This window comes from Lepidochelys kempii, chromosome 1 (genome assembly GCF_965140285.1).
Source record: "Lepidochelys kempii isolate rLepKem1 chromosome 1, rLepKem1.hap1, whole genome shotgun sequence".
Taxonomy (NCBI): Eukaryota; Metazoa; Chordata; order Testudines; family Cheloniidae; genus Lepidochelys; species Lepidochelys kempii.
Genome location: NC_136380.1, coordinates 135559191 through 135575931, shown reverse-complemented (window position 1 = coordinate 135575931; position 16741 = coordinate 135559191). Strand labels below are relative to the sequence as shown.

The 16741-nt window shown below is 45.1% G+C and overlaps 1 long non-coding RNA gene across 2 annotated transcripts in view; it reads left to right on the top strand.

Annotated features, from left to right (window-relative positions):
• Nucleotides 1-4758, top strand: part of LOC144930789 (uncharacterized) — a 36556-nt gene extending 31798 nt beyond the window's left edge. For both annotated transcript variants that reach the window (XR_013636173.1, XR_013636172.1), the window contains one exon: nt 4026-4758. This is a non-coding gene — a long non-coding RNA (uncharacterized LOC144930789). The remainder of the gene's footprint in view (nt 1-4025) is intronic.
• The last annotated feature ends 11983 nt before the right edge of the window (nt 4759-16741 follow it).

Below are 16741 nucleotides of genomic sequence, written 5' to 3'. Positions count from 1 at the left end.
AGCCTGCTGGCCCCGTGCCAACCAGAGTATAAACCGGACTTTCTCTGAAGATCAGAAATGCTGGTTTATAGAGCTTTCTGGCTGGTAACATGCCAGATAAAACAGCTTTTACTGTAATCTGAAAATGTGAAGTAACTCTCATGTTATTGTTAATAATGGCCCTGGTCTGTAGCAACCTGGAAAATTTTACTCAAGCAACCAGAGTTTAGCACTGGTAATTTCCCCCATTTTAAAATCATTGTCAGCATCAACAATTAGTTACTTTGGTCAATTTTAATATAAATGGATAAAGTAGAAGGTATAGTGTGATATCTGTTGTATGACTAACATGTATATTATCATACTAAGACTTTGACCCAGAGAAGCATCTTTCTTCAAGTGCATATGATTGACTAGCACTGGAAAATTCAACTCTAATTTAATTTTTTTCTGTATTCATGGATTTGAACTCTCTTCAAAAATCAGATCACAGAAAATATTTTTAGATAGGCAGACCCAACCATGCCAGCCACTTCTTCCACTGTCACTGCTCAGCAACAGACAAGTACCAAGCAGTCCCCAGCAGAGGGCCACATGGCAATGCAAAAAATTAACAGAGGTGAATATGCAGTTTGCCTTTGTTTTTTTGTTGTGTGTGTTTATTTTCACACAATTCTACTGTAATGTTCCCTTTTTTGTGCCAACAGATACTTTTGAGCCAAAGAACTTAATTCTTAAGGTATACATAATGTATCTTTTTTATTACCAGTAAAAGGTAGAATGGCCTCTGCCTTCACCACCTGTTCAAGGACAAATATGGCAAAACTATACAAAGTTTTTATTCCATTTTGAGATGGCAATATATAGTTGAGATGGTGATTTAATAGTTTGTTTTTTTCACACTGATATGAGTCAGAAACAACAAAGTGGATCTGGACAGTCCTGAAGTTTGAGCAAATTTAGATCCACATCTGAATTTAGTGACTTGGGTCCAATTGATTGCATCTAGTTTTTTTCTGTAGAGGCTTTAGTGCCTAGAGCCTTTAGCAATTGGTTTGTTTTTGTTATTAGGAAGATGGAGAACCCCCACCGGGGCTTTGTTGTTGTTGTTTAACTTAAAAAGAGTCTACTAAAGATTCAGCATTTTCATTTCATGGTTTTCATAAACAGGGCACATTCCCAACTTGGTTTTGGTTAACACCATTAAAAGATACAGCTTTGAATTCCCGCGCAACAGATCTTAATAAATAATGGTGATTCAGTCTTTAATAGTTGCATAGGCAAGAAGTTTGAAGTCTTTTATTCAAGACTGCTTGAGGCTGTGATGATAATGGAAAAGCGAGGGCTGACTGACTGACACAGGGCTATTCTCCTTTAAAATACATAACACTGCAAACTATTAAGAAATCCGATTGATGACCTGGAACACAACCACAGATTAAGGAAAGTCAGACTGTGAGGCTTTCCTATAGACACTGAAGCTGTGTCTACACTACCGCTTATGTCGGTATAATTTATGTAGCTCAGGGGTGTGAATAAGCTACTCCCCTGAGTGACATAAGTTACACTGACATAAGCAGCAGTGTAGACTGTGCTATGTCGCTGGAGGAACTTCTTCTGACGACCTAGCTGCTGCCACTCATTGTGGGGTGGATTAATTAAGTTGACAGGAGAGATCTCTTCCATTGGCTTAGAGCGGGCTTACACTAGAGAGCTTATAGCTGCATCGGTGCTGCACTGCTGTAAGCTTTCTAGTGTAACCATAACCTTAGGCAGAAGAAACTAAGATTTGTTTCCCAAAATGAATTATTATCCATTCCAGAAGAATCAATGTTGTGTCTTCCCCATTAACACCCCTTCCATCCTGGGTGTCACTAAGGCTGATCAGACATCTTGTATAATTTTGGCATGAGAAAGACAAATTAAAAATTGTGCATCAATATGATTTTAGTTTTTTGAGGTTGTTTTTTTCCCCCAGGAATTCTATTTTATCTTTATTTCAAATACATTCAGTGTATAATTTGATAAAGTGCAATAGAAAGATATGGAATTAGAATTCAGTGTACTATGTCCTGCAGCCAGCGTGATGGTTAGCTGTGGACTCTGGAGACGTAATTCTGTCTCCCACTAATACAAAAGGGCTTCTAGGTTAAGGAGAATATGAAATGTATTAAAATAGTAAGGAAAATGGTTTCAGAGAATTGACATATCAAGGGACATTTAACGGTAAGCTGTCAGAATGTTGAGTAAATCATTAAAAAACTATTCCCTCTGTTACTGTTAATATTTTAGATTATTAAAAATGATTTTTTTAAATGTAACCTTTTACCACTTATGCATACTTTTGGTTGGAAGAACTGCTTAGTGGTGTAAGCAGCAGGTCTGAAATACTTAGCTATAAAGGGAACAATCACTGGGATGTATAGATCTTCCTTATATAACAAAATATTCTTAATCACATTAAATTTATACATTTTACACCTGTAACTCTATTGTTCCTGTCATCTACAACATAATTAGAAATGCTTCTACCAAGTACCAAGTGTATGTGGTTTGGAAGTGTTCTTTGCAGGTCTGTGAACAATGCTGAGAACAGTCCAGCACCATGAGAGTAAATTTAAGGAAAACAAACAAAAACATTGCCTCAGCTGCCTCTCTTACTGTGAAATGGGGAAGTTTATTAACTTAGCAATCTATTCAGCAGAGCTGTTCAGATCAGATGATGTTTGCATTCTAAGAAACAAAAGCTACAGATAAGGAAACTAATTTCCCCTTTGTTACTCATAGCACAAGGTTGAGGTTTTTTTTCCTGTTCATACGTTTCTTTGGACATCGGCCTATCAGTCCTACAAGATCTTGCTAGATGGAACACTGTACAGTTTTTGGCAGGAGAGAAGAAGGCGCACAGTTGAAATGAAATTATAGGCTGAATTAATTAATTCATTAGCCTGTGTGACAGATTTATGTTACCAATCTGCCTGGGGCATCAGGTGATCAGGCTGAGGCCGCAGGATCTTTAGCGGAGGAGATGAAGGAGCACACCAAGTGACTAAGTTTTAAAGCTTTATTTATAAAATAACAGTGGTGAGTGCGGGGTGCTTCCCATGTCACTCAAAGGAAAGAAGAAAGCGTTAGTGCCCGTGCCCTAACCCACTTTCATACTCACACACACACAACCCCAGGCTGGCCAAGCCGGGTGTAATGTAAGAAGAGGGGGAAGGGTAGACGAGAGTTCTGTCCTGTGCACAGGCTGTCCAGGGTCCACTGTTGATCTTTGATTTGCTTTAGCTCTCAGGAAGGTTTTAAATCCTAGGGGTTTTTGGGGGTGTCTCATTCAGGGACCTCTGTCCCTCATGCTCTTTGTACCAGTCCAAACCGGCTTCCCATGGCTTTCTCAGCTTTCCCAAAACACATTGGCTTTAGGGATGCGACACAGTTGTTTTCCCCCTTGCTGACCTTTGGTGTCTCACTAGTTTTCTGCATTCCCCTGCAGTCTTGTTCAGCTTACTTCTCTTTTCTCACGGTTGGCTGGGGCTGGGTAAGATACAGATATGGCCACTGTTCCCTCTAAGCTGTGTGCATCTGGGTGCGCACACAGATCCTAAACCCCACGCACATGATGAAACACTGCATGCACAGAAGCACAACAATTTGCACAGAAGAAATTTTTTGCACACATGGCCTGTCAAAAATTAGAGGGAACACTGGATACAGCAGCAGACTTCTTGGCTGCATAAAGTCGGTTCGAGCACAGTGACCTTGGACTGGACCCAGCGTCATATATTTGGACTGAGCTGAGGCATCGGGTTAACCCATTCTCTTCTCCCTTCCTCCCTCTATGGCCTCTTGTAACCTGCAAAAGAACCTTTCACTCCATGCTCACACCTTTAACTCTTCCCAAAAGGGTTGATGCCTGCAACAGCGTTAGCAACATACAATACTGATCTGCCTCCCCAGGGAAACCCCTGAGGGAGGGGGCCATTGGTTGTGACACCTGAATTAATTAATTAAATTCTGTTTTATTTGTATTCATATACACATTACAGCCAAAAAAGCAGTGGATGGATTATATCAAAGAAGATGGTAAGAATGTGGACCTTATTGCTGACTCAGACAGAAAAAGATGGTAGATATTTGCATGAAAACCTGACTCCAGATGATGGGATTAGGAGAAGACGAAGGAGATATTCATGAAAAAAAATTCTGAAAAAAAATCTTTTCACTTTTCTCTTAAAGTGTACAGAACATTATAACAGCTGGAACTGAAGGTAATTTAGTGTGTACTTTTTTATTGATCGTTTTATGCTTCATATTAACTTTTACTTCTTTCATCTATCATTCCTCTCTTCATTTTGTGTTTCTCTTATTCCAAATAGAAGTGTAGAAGAGAGAAAATGCCAGGCTCTTACACTCTGAACTTGAATTCACTTAGAATGCCGATTTAGCCACTAGAGAACTGGAGGACATATTAAAAATATTTCCATGCAGTTAGTTTCACTAGAAATTACTTTATACATTTTAAAAAGCATTGTTTCTTATTTTCATCAAGTATGGTTCTGCCAACTGATAGCTCATGATAGCAGAGACGCTGCAAGAGGGATCTAGCTATCTTTTACTTTACCTAGCCTGGACACAAATAGGAACTGTGCCCTTGTGTGCTGTACTGCTCTTTGATTTAACTTGCACAAATGTATGGATGCAACATAATTGAATGTTCTTTCAGTGGGATGGTTAACCTTTACATAGAAAATGACATCTCAATTTGCATTAAAATATGTAATAAGCCCATTACAGGCAATTAAAATAAGTGTTTCTCTATAAAATGTTTGAGTAGTATGTTTAATGTCTTTGAAGCACAAATTTGCTCTTCCCATATTTCTTTTCTACTGGTCAGATGTTTATTGTATAAAGGGTCTAAATCACATTATAATTTGGTCATGGAAACAGAATACAAGATTTAATAGGACTATATTGACTATAACAGAATTCAAAAAAGAACTAGATAAATTCATGGAAGATAGGTGCATCATGCCCATTAGCCAGGATGGGCAGGGATTGTGTCCCTAGCCTCTGTTTGCTGGGAATGGGTGACAGGAGATGGATCGCTTGATGGTTACCTGTTCTGTTCATTCCCTCTAGGGCACCTGGCATTGGCCACTGTTGGAAGACAGGATATTGAGCTACATGGACCTTTGGTCTGACCCAGTATGGCCGTTCTTATGACTATAAAACAAATGGACTTCTCACTAGTAGAATCAGAATCCTTACAAAGTGCAAAAAGAATGCCTTTCTCCAAAGCTACTGATCTTGGAGGATTCCCACTCTATGCTCCCTGGTTGAGAAATAGCCACGTCTTGATGGTTTTTTGAATCCCTGAGTCGCTAGGGCAGGTGTACCTTAAAGATACCAACTACTGGTACCTATGTTGTCCCTCCACTCCAGCCCACTTTGATTTAATGGTGAATTATTGAACTCGTAACAAATACTAAGAATTTTTCACAACAATTTTTTAATGAGATTTCCTGAATTTTTGATGCACTCTAGTCACATCTTTTCTGACTGTGGTTGGGGAATGAGTTACCATAGGACATCTCATGGTTATCCTGCCCAACCAAATACTTCAGCTGTATTGCCTTGTTTGACCCTTCCCCCACATTTTAGAGGTCAGTCATTCTGACATGTTGGTTTTGGGAAAAAATAACCTCTTTATTTGATCCAGCCTCTTCACTTGGGCTGGCACACTGACCAAGTTCTTAACATGGCTTTGACCATGTAGCCTGTGGTAGTTTGGGAAAGAGGAAGTTGGTGGTCATGTGCTTTTGCTGGTGCAAACAATCCTTTTTCCCCCTCTTCAGCTGGGTGCCCAGGTGCATTACGGAGCCTTCAGGTACCTACTAGCAATTCCCAGGCTTTGTCTTTCCTTGTTTGACAGCTCATTAAGGCAACTGACTTGTTTTGATCATAGACAGAGTTCATTATGACTTTTTCAGGGCTTGCTTAAATCCTGCCAAGCTCTGCACCCATTTTTTAACTTGAAGCCTCATCATTTGACATTTCAGGATTCATGCCATACTCTTGCCTTAGCTCTCTCTGCACTAGATGCTATTCAGGGGTGATTAGCACAGGAATGTAATTGCATGCTGTGTTTGATTGACAATCACATTACTTTTTCATTTGTCTTAGCATGGATCATAGCTAGCTGGGGGGCAACATTAGTTCCAAGATTCCACTTTACACCATTAAGATCTCAGATTGAACACCTGAAGACTCACTTTACATCTCCTGCAAACTAAGCAAGTCTGAAACACAGTTAACTTGGAGTGCTTCAAAGAAAAAATCAGAGTCAAGATCCTATATTGGACACATGGACTGCAAATCTGGAATGGATCCGACAGAAGGATAGGCCCCATATTTTCACATCCACAATACAGAAGCATGTGGACTAGATGATACATCTGAGGGAAGGGAACGGACGGAGACTCCTCCGATTGGAAGGCATGAGATGCACTGTCCTAGGGTTGGGGCTTCCACGACCATCGCTCCCAAGAGAAGGAGGCGGGTGGTCAGGGACTCTCTCCTCAGGGGGACTGAGTCATCTGTCTGCTGCCCTGACTGGGAAAACCGAGAAGTCTGCTGCTTGCCAGCAGCTAGGATTCACGATGTGATGGAGAGACTGCCGAGACTCATCAAGCCCTCAGATCGCTACCCCTTCCTACTTCTTCATATGGGCACCAATGATGCTGCCAAGAATGACCTTGAGCGGATCACTGCAGACTACGTGGCTCTTGGAAGAAGGATAAAGGAGTTTGAGGTGCAAGTGGTCTTCTCATCCATCCTCCCCGTGGAAGGAAAAGGCCTGGGTAGAGACCGTAGAATCGTGGAATTCAACGAATGGCTATGCAGGTGGTGTCGGAGAGAAGGCTTTGGATTCTTTGACCATGGGATGGTGTTCCAAGAAGGAGGAGTGCTAGGCAGAGACGAGCTCCACCTAACAAAGAGAGGGAAGAGCATCTTTGCAAGCAGGCTGGCTAACCTAGTGAGGAGGGCTTTAAACTAGGTTCACCAGGGGAAGGAGACTAAAGCCCTGAGGTAAGTGGGGACATGGGATACTGGGAGGAAGCACGAGCAGGAGCGCGCAAGAGGGGAGGGTTCCTGCCTCACACTGAGAAAGAGGGACAATCAGCGAGTTATCTCAAGTGCCTATACACAAATGCAAGAAGCCTGGGAAACAAGCAGGGAGAACTGGAAGTCTTGGCACAGTCAAGGAATTATGATGTGATTGGAACAACAGAGACTTGGTGGGATAACTCACATGATTGGAGTACTGTCATGGATGGATATAAACTGTTCAGGAAGAACAGGCAGAGCAGAAAAGGTGGGGGAGTTGCATTGTATGTAAGGGAGCAGTATGACTGCTCAGAGCTCAAGTATGAAACTGCAGAAAAACCTGAGAGTCTCTGGATTAAGTTTAGAAGTGTGAGCAACAAGGGTGATGTAGTGGTGGGAGTCTGCTATAGACCACCGGACCAGGGGGATGAGGTGGACGAGGCTTTCTTCCGGCAACTCATGGAAGTTACCAGATCGCAGGCCCTGGTTCTCATGGGAGACTTCAATCACCCTGATATCTGCTGGGAGAGCAATACAGGAGTGCACAGACAATCTAGGAAGTTTTTGGAAAGTGTAGGGGACAATTTCCTGGTGCAAGTGCTGGAGGAACCAACTAGGGGCAGAGCTCTTCTTGACCTGCTGCTCGCAAACCGGGAAGAATTAGGGGAAGCAAAAGTGGATGGGAACCTGGAAGGCAGTGATCATGAGATGGTCAAGTTCAGGATCCTGACACAGGGAAAAAAAGAGAGCAGCAGAATACAGATTCGGGACTTCAGAAAAGCAGACTTTGACTCCCTCAGGGAACTGATGGGTGGGATCCCCTGGGAGAATAACATGAGGGGGAAAGGAGTCCAGGAGAGCTGGCTGTATTTTAAAGAATCCTTTTTGAGGTTACAGGGACAAACCATCCCGATGTGTAGAAAGAATAGTAAACATGGCAGGCGACCAGCTTGGCTTAACAGTGAAATCCTTGCTGATCTTAAATACAAAAAAGAAGCTTACAAGAAGTGGAAGATTGAACAAATAACCAGGGAAGAGTATAAAAATATTGCTTGGGCATGCAGGAGTGAAATCAGGAAGCCCAAATCACACCTGGAGTTGCAGCTAGCAAGAGATGTTAAGAGTAACAAGAAGGATTTCTTCAGGTATGTTAGCAACAAGAAAAGTCAAGAGAAAGTCAAGGAAAGTGTGGGCCCCTTACTGAGTAAGGGAGGCAACCTAGTGACAGAGGATGTGGAAAAAGCTAATGTACTCAATGCCTCTGTCTTCACGAACAAGGTCAGCTCCCAGACTACTGCACTGGGCAGCACAGCATGGGGAGGAGGTGACCAGCTCTCTGTGGAGAAAGAAGTGGTTTGGGACTATTTAGAAAAGCTGGACGAGCACAAGTCCATGGGGCCGGATGCACTGCATCCGAGAGTGCGAAAGGAGTTGGCGGAGGTGACTGCAGAGCCATTGGCCATTATCTTTGAAAACTCATGGCAATTAGGGGAAGTCCGGACAACTGGAAAAAGGCTAATGTAGTGCCCATCTTTAAAAAAGGGAAGGAGGAGGATCCTGGGAACGACAGGCCAGTCAGCCTCACCTCAGTCCCTGGAAAAATCATGGAGCAGGTCCTCAAGGAATCAATTCTGAAGCACTTAGAGGAGAGGAAAGTGATCAGGAACAGTCAGCATGGATTCACCAAGGGCAAGTCATGCCTGACCAATCTAATTGCCTTCTGTGACGAGATAACTGGCTCTGTGGATGAGGGGAAAGCAGTGGATGTGTTGTTCCTTGACTTTAGCAAAGCTTTTGACACGGTCTCCCACAGTATTCTTGCCAGCAAGTTAAAGAAGTATGGACTGGATGAATGGACTATAAGGTGGATAGAAAGCTGGCTAGATTGTTGGGCTCAATGGGTAGTGATCAATGGCTCCATGTCTAGCCGGTATCAAGTGGAGTGCCCCAGGGGTTGGTCCTTGGTCTGGTTTTGTTCAATATCTTCATTAATGATCTGGAGGATGGTGTGGATTGCACCCTCAGCAAGTTTGCAGATGATACTAAACTGGGAGGAGAGGTAGATACCCTGGAGGGTAGGGATAGGATCCAGAGGGACCTAGACAAATTGGAGGATTGGGCCAAAAGAAATCTGCTGAGGTTCAACAAGTACAAGTGCAGAGTCCTGCACTTAGGATGGAAGAATCCTATACACCACTACAGACTAGGGACGGAATGGCTCGGCAGCAGTTCTGCAGAAAAGGACCTAGGGGTTACAGTGGATGAGAAGCTGGATATGAGTCAACAGTGTGCCCTTGTTGCCAAGAAGGCCAATGGCATTTTGGGATGTATAAGCAGGGGCACTGCCAGCAGATCGAGGGACGTGATCGTTCCCCTCTATTCGACATTGGTGAGGCCTCATCTGGAGTACTGTGTCCAGTTTTGGGCCCCACACTACAGGAAGAATGTGGAAAAATTGTAAAACATCCAGTGGAGGGCAACAAAAATGATTAGGGGACTGGAACACATGACTTATGAGGAGAGGCTGAGGGAACTGGGATTGTTAAGTCTGCAGAAGAGAAGAATGAGGGGGGATTTGATAGCTGCTTTCAACTACCTGAAAGGGGGTTCCAAAGAGGATGGCTCTAGACTGTTCTCAATGGTAGCAGATGACAGAACGAGGAGTAATGGTCTCAAGTTGCAGTGGGGGAGGTTTAGATTGGATATTAGGAAAATCTTTTTCACTAAGAGGGTGGTGAAACACTGGAATGTGTTACCTAGGGAGGTGGTAGAATCTCCTTCCTTAGAGGTTTTTAAGGTCAGGCTTGACAAAGCCCTGGCTGGGATGATTTAACTGGGAATTGGTCCTGCTTCGAGCAAGGGGTTGGACTAGATGACCTCCTGAGGTCCCTTCCAACCCTGATATTCTATGATTCTATGATCCTCCATTAATATTCTCTGGCGTCAACTTCTTTCGTACCTCTGCATGCCATGTGGGTGATTAAAGGCACCTCCTTGGATGAAGCATTACTTTGTTCTAAGCAATGTGTTTTCTCTGTACGAAGGAGATCAGTCATCTCCCAAACCAAGACCAACAGTGCTCTCATCAGTTGAGGCCTCTGGCTACTTCACACTGAATCATGTAAACCTAAGGATGATAAGAGGTATGATGATAGATTCTTTAATTACATGTTCATATACTGTTTTTTTTTCTGTCTCATTCATTGCACAGGCTGGACCTGCTCTGGGGATGGATCAAAACTGTGTGGTGAAAGGAGGCTGTTGTCTGTAGAACCCCTGCCTCATTTGTTACACAAGTTGGATGGTGTGTACCTTTTGTGGTTGCCAGGAAGCAGAGGACCTAAGGCCACCCAAAGCTAAAAGCCCTCCCTACTCAACAAAGGGGGAAGGGCCACTGAACCCAGACCACAAGTAAATAATGAGGACAACAAATAAAATAGGACAGGAGTGAATTTTAAAGATTAAAAATCAGGGAAACAGAAGAGAATGCTGAGAAGAGAACTCCCAACTGTGCCCACTGCTTCTTAAAGGCACTGACTAAGGAGTCAGTAAACACTCCCCAGAGGAACTCTGCCCAGAGATATGATCCGACAAGGGACCAGAAATAGGCCCACAGTTACAGAACACCGTCTTGTCCAGCTTCTTCCTCCTGGTATTGGCCAGCACCAGGAGGAGGTTGATGAGGAGGTCTCACAACTGTTTGGGGGTGCAGATGGGTGTGCATAGATCAGGAGGTGCGAGGAGAAGTGCATCCAGAACCTCAGTAAGCAGTTCTGGAGCAATTGGCAGAGGGGCTACAACCTGATGCACCCTAGGTAGATATGAGCCAGTGTCTCCCTCTCATTACAGAAAGCATGTTGGGAGTTCACACTCCATTGCAAGTATGTGCCATGCTCATGACTTCATGGAAAAGCCATCAACTGACCTACCAGGGTTCCTCACCTTCATCAGGGGACAGCAGGTTCTGTCATTTGGTGTTGGGGCAGGACACCGGGGTGAAGAAATGGATGGTATGAAGCATGAGCACATACAAATGTTGTCCACCTCTGAACCATGCCCAGACCAGCTGAATTTCATGAAGCCACCTCAGGTGGCATGTTGGGAGCAGCCAGGGAGGCTGGTGGGGCAGGAGCCTGATGATGAGTTCCAGCAGACCAGGGTGAGTGGTGGGCAGGGAGCACCCTCCCACAGAACGCACTTGAGAAAAGTGAGAGAGATAGGAGGCAAGGCTGCCCTCACCTCCTGGAGTACATGACAGGGAACACACAGGGTGGGCAGCTCCAGGTGGTGGCTGAGTGCCATAGGGTCCACCGAGTCCCTCCAATCTTAGTCCAGGAGGTCTCAACTTCTCGTGACACCCACCAGGACTATCCTCCAACACACCAAGGGGGACTCCAGCCACAACAGACCTGGTCCCTGAAACTAGCGACCGGGTCCTGAGGAGGTCCTGGTAAAAGTCCAGCAGCTTAGCAAGATCTCAGGGAGACTCCTCGGATGGAGATAAAAGAGCTGCCGGTCATATCGGAGTCCTCAGAGGTGGTGGGAAAAAAGTCTGTGCCAGCATGCTCCATGCTGGATTACCGGCACTGTAAAGGAGTCTCGGCAGGGCCTGAAGGCAAAGGTGCAGAAGCTGACCAGGCTCTGTTTGCCCTCCCACAGGGGGAGGCTCAGGACACCCACAGAGATCCAGTGCAACCCTTGTCAGAAAAACTCCAGGATCTTCTTGTGGAGGCTGGCCAGAGTTTCCAGAGGCAGGATGTTGAACCAGTGCCAGAGCATGGACAAAAATAAATGGTTGAGCGTCAGCATCTCGTCCAAAGGGCAAGGCACTGGAGCAACCCCATCCACTTCCACAATCAATCAGACACTCTGGTCTCTAGATCAATCCAGTTCTCTAGTGGGGCAGGATCAGCCCAGTCTCCCAGGTTCTTGAGGAGCACATCATAGGCGTACACTGACGGGACCACCCCCCTAGTCAGGCTTTCGTAGCACCAACCCCATCATCCTCTTCTGAAAAAGGGCTTGAACATGATGGAATACAACTGGCTGGAGAGCAGGCAGCCCGGCTATATCCCTGGACTGAAGGTGAAAGGTTCAGTCAAGGCCCAGTTGAGCTTGACCAGACACTCCCCAGAGGCATACAGAGGAGAATCCCTATGAAGTGGTGCCTAAGCCAAACACCTGCAGAGTGCCCATGAAGTACCTGTGGTCAGCCCTGTTAAATGCCTTCTCCTAGTCCAGGGACAGGAGGGCAAGTGACAGATTATCCCCTGGACATGCTAGATGGAATAGGTCCCAGACCAGATGAAGGTTATCAAAGATGTTCCATCCTGGGACACTGTAGGTTTAGTTGGGGTGGATCATGTCCACAAGCATAGACCCCAGCTGCAGTCAGATGGCTTTTGCTATGACCTTGTAGTCGGTGCCAAATCCTTAAATCACGGATTTCCCCCTTCTTAGGCAACAGAGCGATCATGACCCACCTATACAACAGGGGGAAGCACCCCACTCTTCAAGGACTTGGCCTAGATGGTGGCAAGGGCTGGACTGAAGACATCCAAGAATACACAGTAGAATACCACTGTTAGCTCAATGATGCCCGGAGATTTGTTGATGGTCATTAGAGGAAGGGCTTCCAAGAACTTGGCCAATGTGAGATATTGCTCTAACCAGTCCCAGTCTCCCACACTGACCATAGGGAGTTCATCCCACAGGACCCCACAGGCATCAGTGTCAATTGGGTCCAGGGAGAAGAGGCTGGCATAGAAGGCCCTGGCCCTTCCCTACCCCTTCCTAGGCCCATGAGAGGGGTGCTGTCCTCTGCTGAGTAGTAGGTGATATGCTTTTTGGTACCTCTCTTTTTCTTTGGGGCATATAAGATGCAGGCACCATGATCCATCTCCTGAAAGTGTTGAATGTAGTATCAAATGAAGGCGCCTCAAGCCCAATGGTGGTTGAGGGCCTGGCGATTGTCCTGCTTCTCCTAACTTTCTCTACAGAGAGATAGATCCCTGGCAAATGGCCAGGCATCTCTCCAGGTCCAAGACTTCCCACTCCAACTGCTCTATTGTAGCATCCCAACTCCAGCTACCTCTCTGGGTGTCATCAAAGCAGAAGAGCCTGGAACATACCTTCCCCATATCCCACCACCTCTGTTCCAAGGGAAAGGTGTGCCTCTGCTAGGCCAGTCAGAACTCCCAGGGGGCTCAAAAGCCGATATCCTCAAACACGTTATTGACATACTAGTAGGCATCTCAGATGGCAATGAGGCCATCATGGCTACTAGGTGGTGGTTGGAGAATGGGGATGGCCTGATACTGGAGAAATGGGCCTGCAAAATGTGAAATCAAGACACACAAATGCACTTCAAACAGGAGTGGCACAACTGAGTATCATCTACCTGGACAATGGTGAAGGTGGTGGAGTCAGCTGGGTGGTGGTCATGCCAGATATCTACTAGGAATTGATGGTCGACAACCTCCCTGAGGATGTCTGCAATGGCCTAACACTTCTCTGTTCCAAGGTAATGCCGTGAGTCCACATTGATGTTAGAATCCCTTCCCAAGACCAGGCACTTATGAGGATCTACAGAGCAGAGGAAGATAGAGCTCTGCAAGGCCAGATTAAGGTTATGAGGGGTGAGAGGGAAGGGACTAAGTATGAATTACATATTGCAAAAAAAATCATGAAGTCATCAAGCATTTATCTACATACATATTTACATATTTATGTAAAATTAACAAGTTTATTCTACTGTCACTACATTCAATTCTTCAAACAAACAATTTTTGCCACACCTAAAGCTATGGGAAAAGTCATGAATGATGTCATAGTAATTCAAAGACCTGATGATTTCATTCTCAATGCTCATGAGGGACAAAGCACTGAGATGTTCTTGAGTCATGGTGGATTAGAGGACATTTTTGACCCTTGTTAGAAGAGAGAAGGAACATTCTCCACTACAGTTGTGATCATTAGTGACAAATACAGCCGTAATGCACTTTCAACATTTGGGAAATATTCTTATCACATTGGATTCAGTGATAACTCGGTACATCCAAATAGATTTGCTTTTGTCATCTTCTCTCTCTATATCTGAGAGTGATGTGGCACATCCAGTGTTGAGTCCACAGACACTGAAAAATATCCCATATCTTTGATCTAATCTACAATGGCTGATAGTGTCTTCTTTGCCAGCAGTGCAATGAATTCATCACAAATAGTCTTTGATAAATATGATGTATGGCCTTTTCCATGATTTGCATGTTCATTGATGTGCTGAGCTAAGAAAGGGTCAAACTTAAAGATTAACTGTAGAATGCCACGGTAATTGCCATTGCTGTTTCGACCCAACAGTCTCGGAATGGCAGACCACCCTCAGCAAGAAAAACTATGGTTTCAACTACATGTCTGAGAACGTTCTTCCAATAAGCACAAGCTTCCAAAAACTGGTTTTCCATTAGGGTATCAATTTTGCCACTACATTTCTTTTGGGCATGGAAGCTGCTAACTGACAATGTATGCTGCTCACTCATTGCATGATTGGTAATGTATGCAGTATTCTTCCAATCATTGAAGGCCTTCGCAGAACATTCCTCACTTTTTGGTATCAGAAAACAGGTGGCAATAAAAACAGTACACTTTCTTCTTGGAAGGCAAATAGATGAGCCATTCTCGCTTGCCAATCTGTTTTTTAGGCTCCACATATTCAAACATTGATTTGGTCAGATAACGATTCTGATTGGTGTACTCTCGCTTTGTCAGTGAAAAGTCAGCATCTAGATTCTGGCATTTCTGTGGGCCCTTCTCAGTCCAATATACAATGAAAATCTTGAGAAGTCATGGTTCCACTCACCTGGATCATTGGAGAAGTATTTTTGTATTACTATCACTGGGAGAGTCTTCAAAGGAGTGGAGTGAGCCTGCAGGTAGAGAAGTCACAGGAGGCTGCTCCTTTTCATCAGGCACAGGCACAACAAGTTCACTTGGGCTGCTATTCACCTGGACTTCCTCACCAACAGACTTAGTAGGAGGAAAAAACATTAGGAGAGAAGGAATACCTTTCAGCATTACATCTTGTCTTTGCCATCTTTCTTTGGCCACCTTCAATTTCTGCCATCCTCCTTTCTTCAACATGGTGACTATTGTCCAGTGTAGGCCTACGGTGTACAATATTGCTGGGGCCCACAAACACTTACTTAGCCCATAAAGACAAAATCACAACCACCATAAATTGAATTCACAATCTTGATGGATTAATTTGTACAAAGCAATACCTAACGAGACAAAAAATTTCCGATGGCCCCGCTACGGTTGCTCAGCTGTTACTTCAATATGGAATGGAGGGCCTACAGTAGGGCGTTAAAAATAGGAGGGCCTAAAAATTAGGGCCTAAAGCAGTAGTTCTCAACTTATTTACCATTGTGGGCTGCATATACAGCTCTCTGTGTGTTATGTGGGCCGCATCCACACAATATATATACTACCTGTATATCTACCAAAAAATAAGGTTTAGTATTTGTTATCTGACAGCAATGTGATTCAAATCGATAGATACCTTTCATTTCAACAGTGGCAAATGTCTATCAAGAGCATTTTATTTTGCTAATTTAAGTAAAAACATTAACCATTAATTTGTCCTCACTTACATTAGGGTCTGGAAATGAGCAATAGGGGATGGGCAGACAGTTGTTGTCAGCTGCAGGCAGCCCAGGGCACACTGCAGCCTGGCACATGCTCATCCCCCCCCAGAGGCGATACATAGCAGTGGCTATTGGGGAGGGACGTGCCCCCCTGCATTTCGCCAGACAGACACCCAGAAGCGAGGAGGCATCGCTCCCCCTAGCGACAGCACTCTGTCATCCCCTTCTCTTCCCCCATCCCATTCCCTTCCCCTACCCCATCCCCTTTCTTCTCCACACTGTCCCCTGCCCCATTCCCCCTCCCCCCTGCCCACTTCCCCCATCCCCGTCTCTTCTCTCTGTCCTATTATCATCCCTCTTCCTTCCCCGCTGCCTCTTCCCCCCGCCCCCCACAGGCACTCACCAGTTGTCCAGAAACAGGACCCAGCACACATAGAAGATGATGGTGACGGGCACTAGGAGCTGCCTGCCAGCCTCAGCCAAGGAGAGGGATAGAGGGAGCCTCTTCCCTCCCTGACAGCTAAACAGAGTTCCGCAGAAATCGGCTTGTGGGGGAGACAATGCTGCCTCAAACTACACCCATGGCTGGCATGGGTTCCCATGGTAACTGGATTTTTAGTGTCCGGTCACCCGTGGTAACCGAATGCCTGGCAGTGTGTTCCTGCAGCGTGGGGAGACGCAGATGGGAGGGAGCAGAAGCAGCAGGCTGCTGGCTGGCTGCCGGCTGAACTGCTTCCACGCCAGAGGGGGCTGCTTTGCCTTTCCTGCTGGCAGGAGTGCTCCAGGAGGGCTGCGTGATCAGGCTCCCCCACATGCAACTCTGGCACCGGGCCCTGACCCCTGCCTGACCAGAGCTGCAAACTTTTAATTATTTTTAGCACACAGCTTGCTAATTGGGCCGCATGCAGCCCACAGGCCATGTGTTGAGAACCGCTGGTCTAAAGTAGGATCTAAAAATAGGAGGGCCTAAGGCTATAGCCTTATTAGCCTATGGGTTTATCTGGCCCTGGACG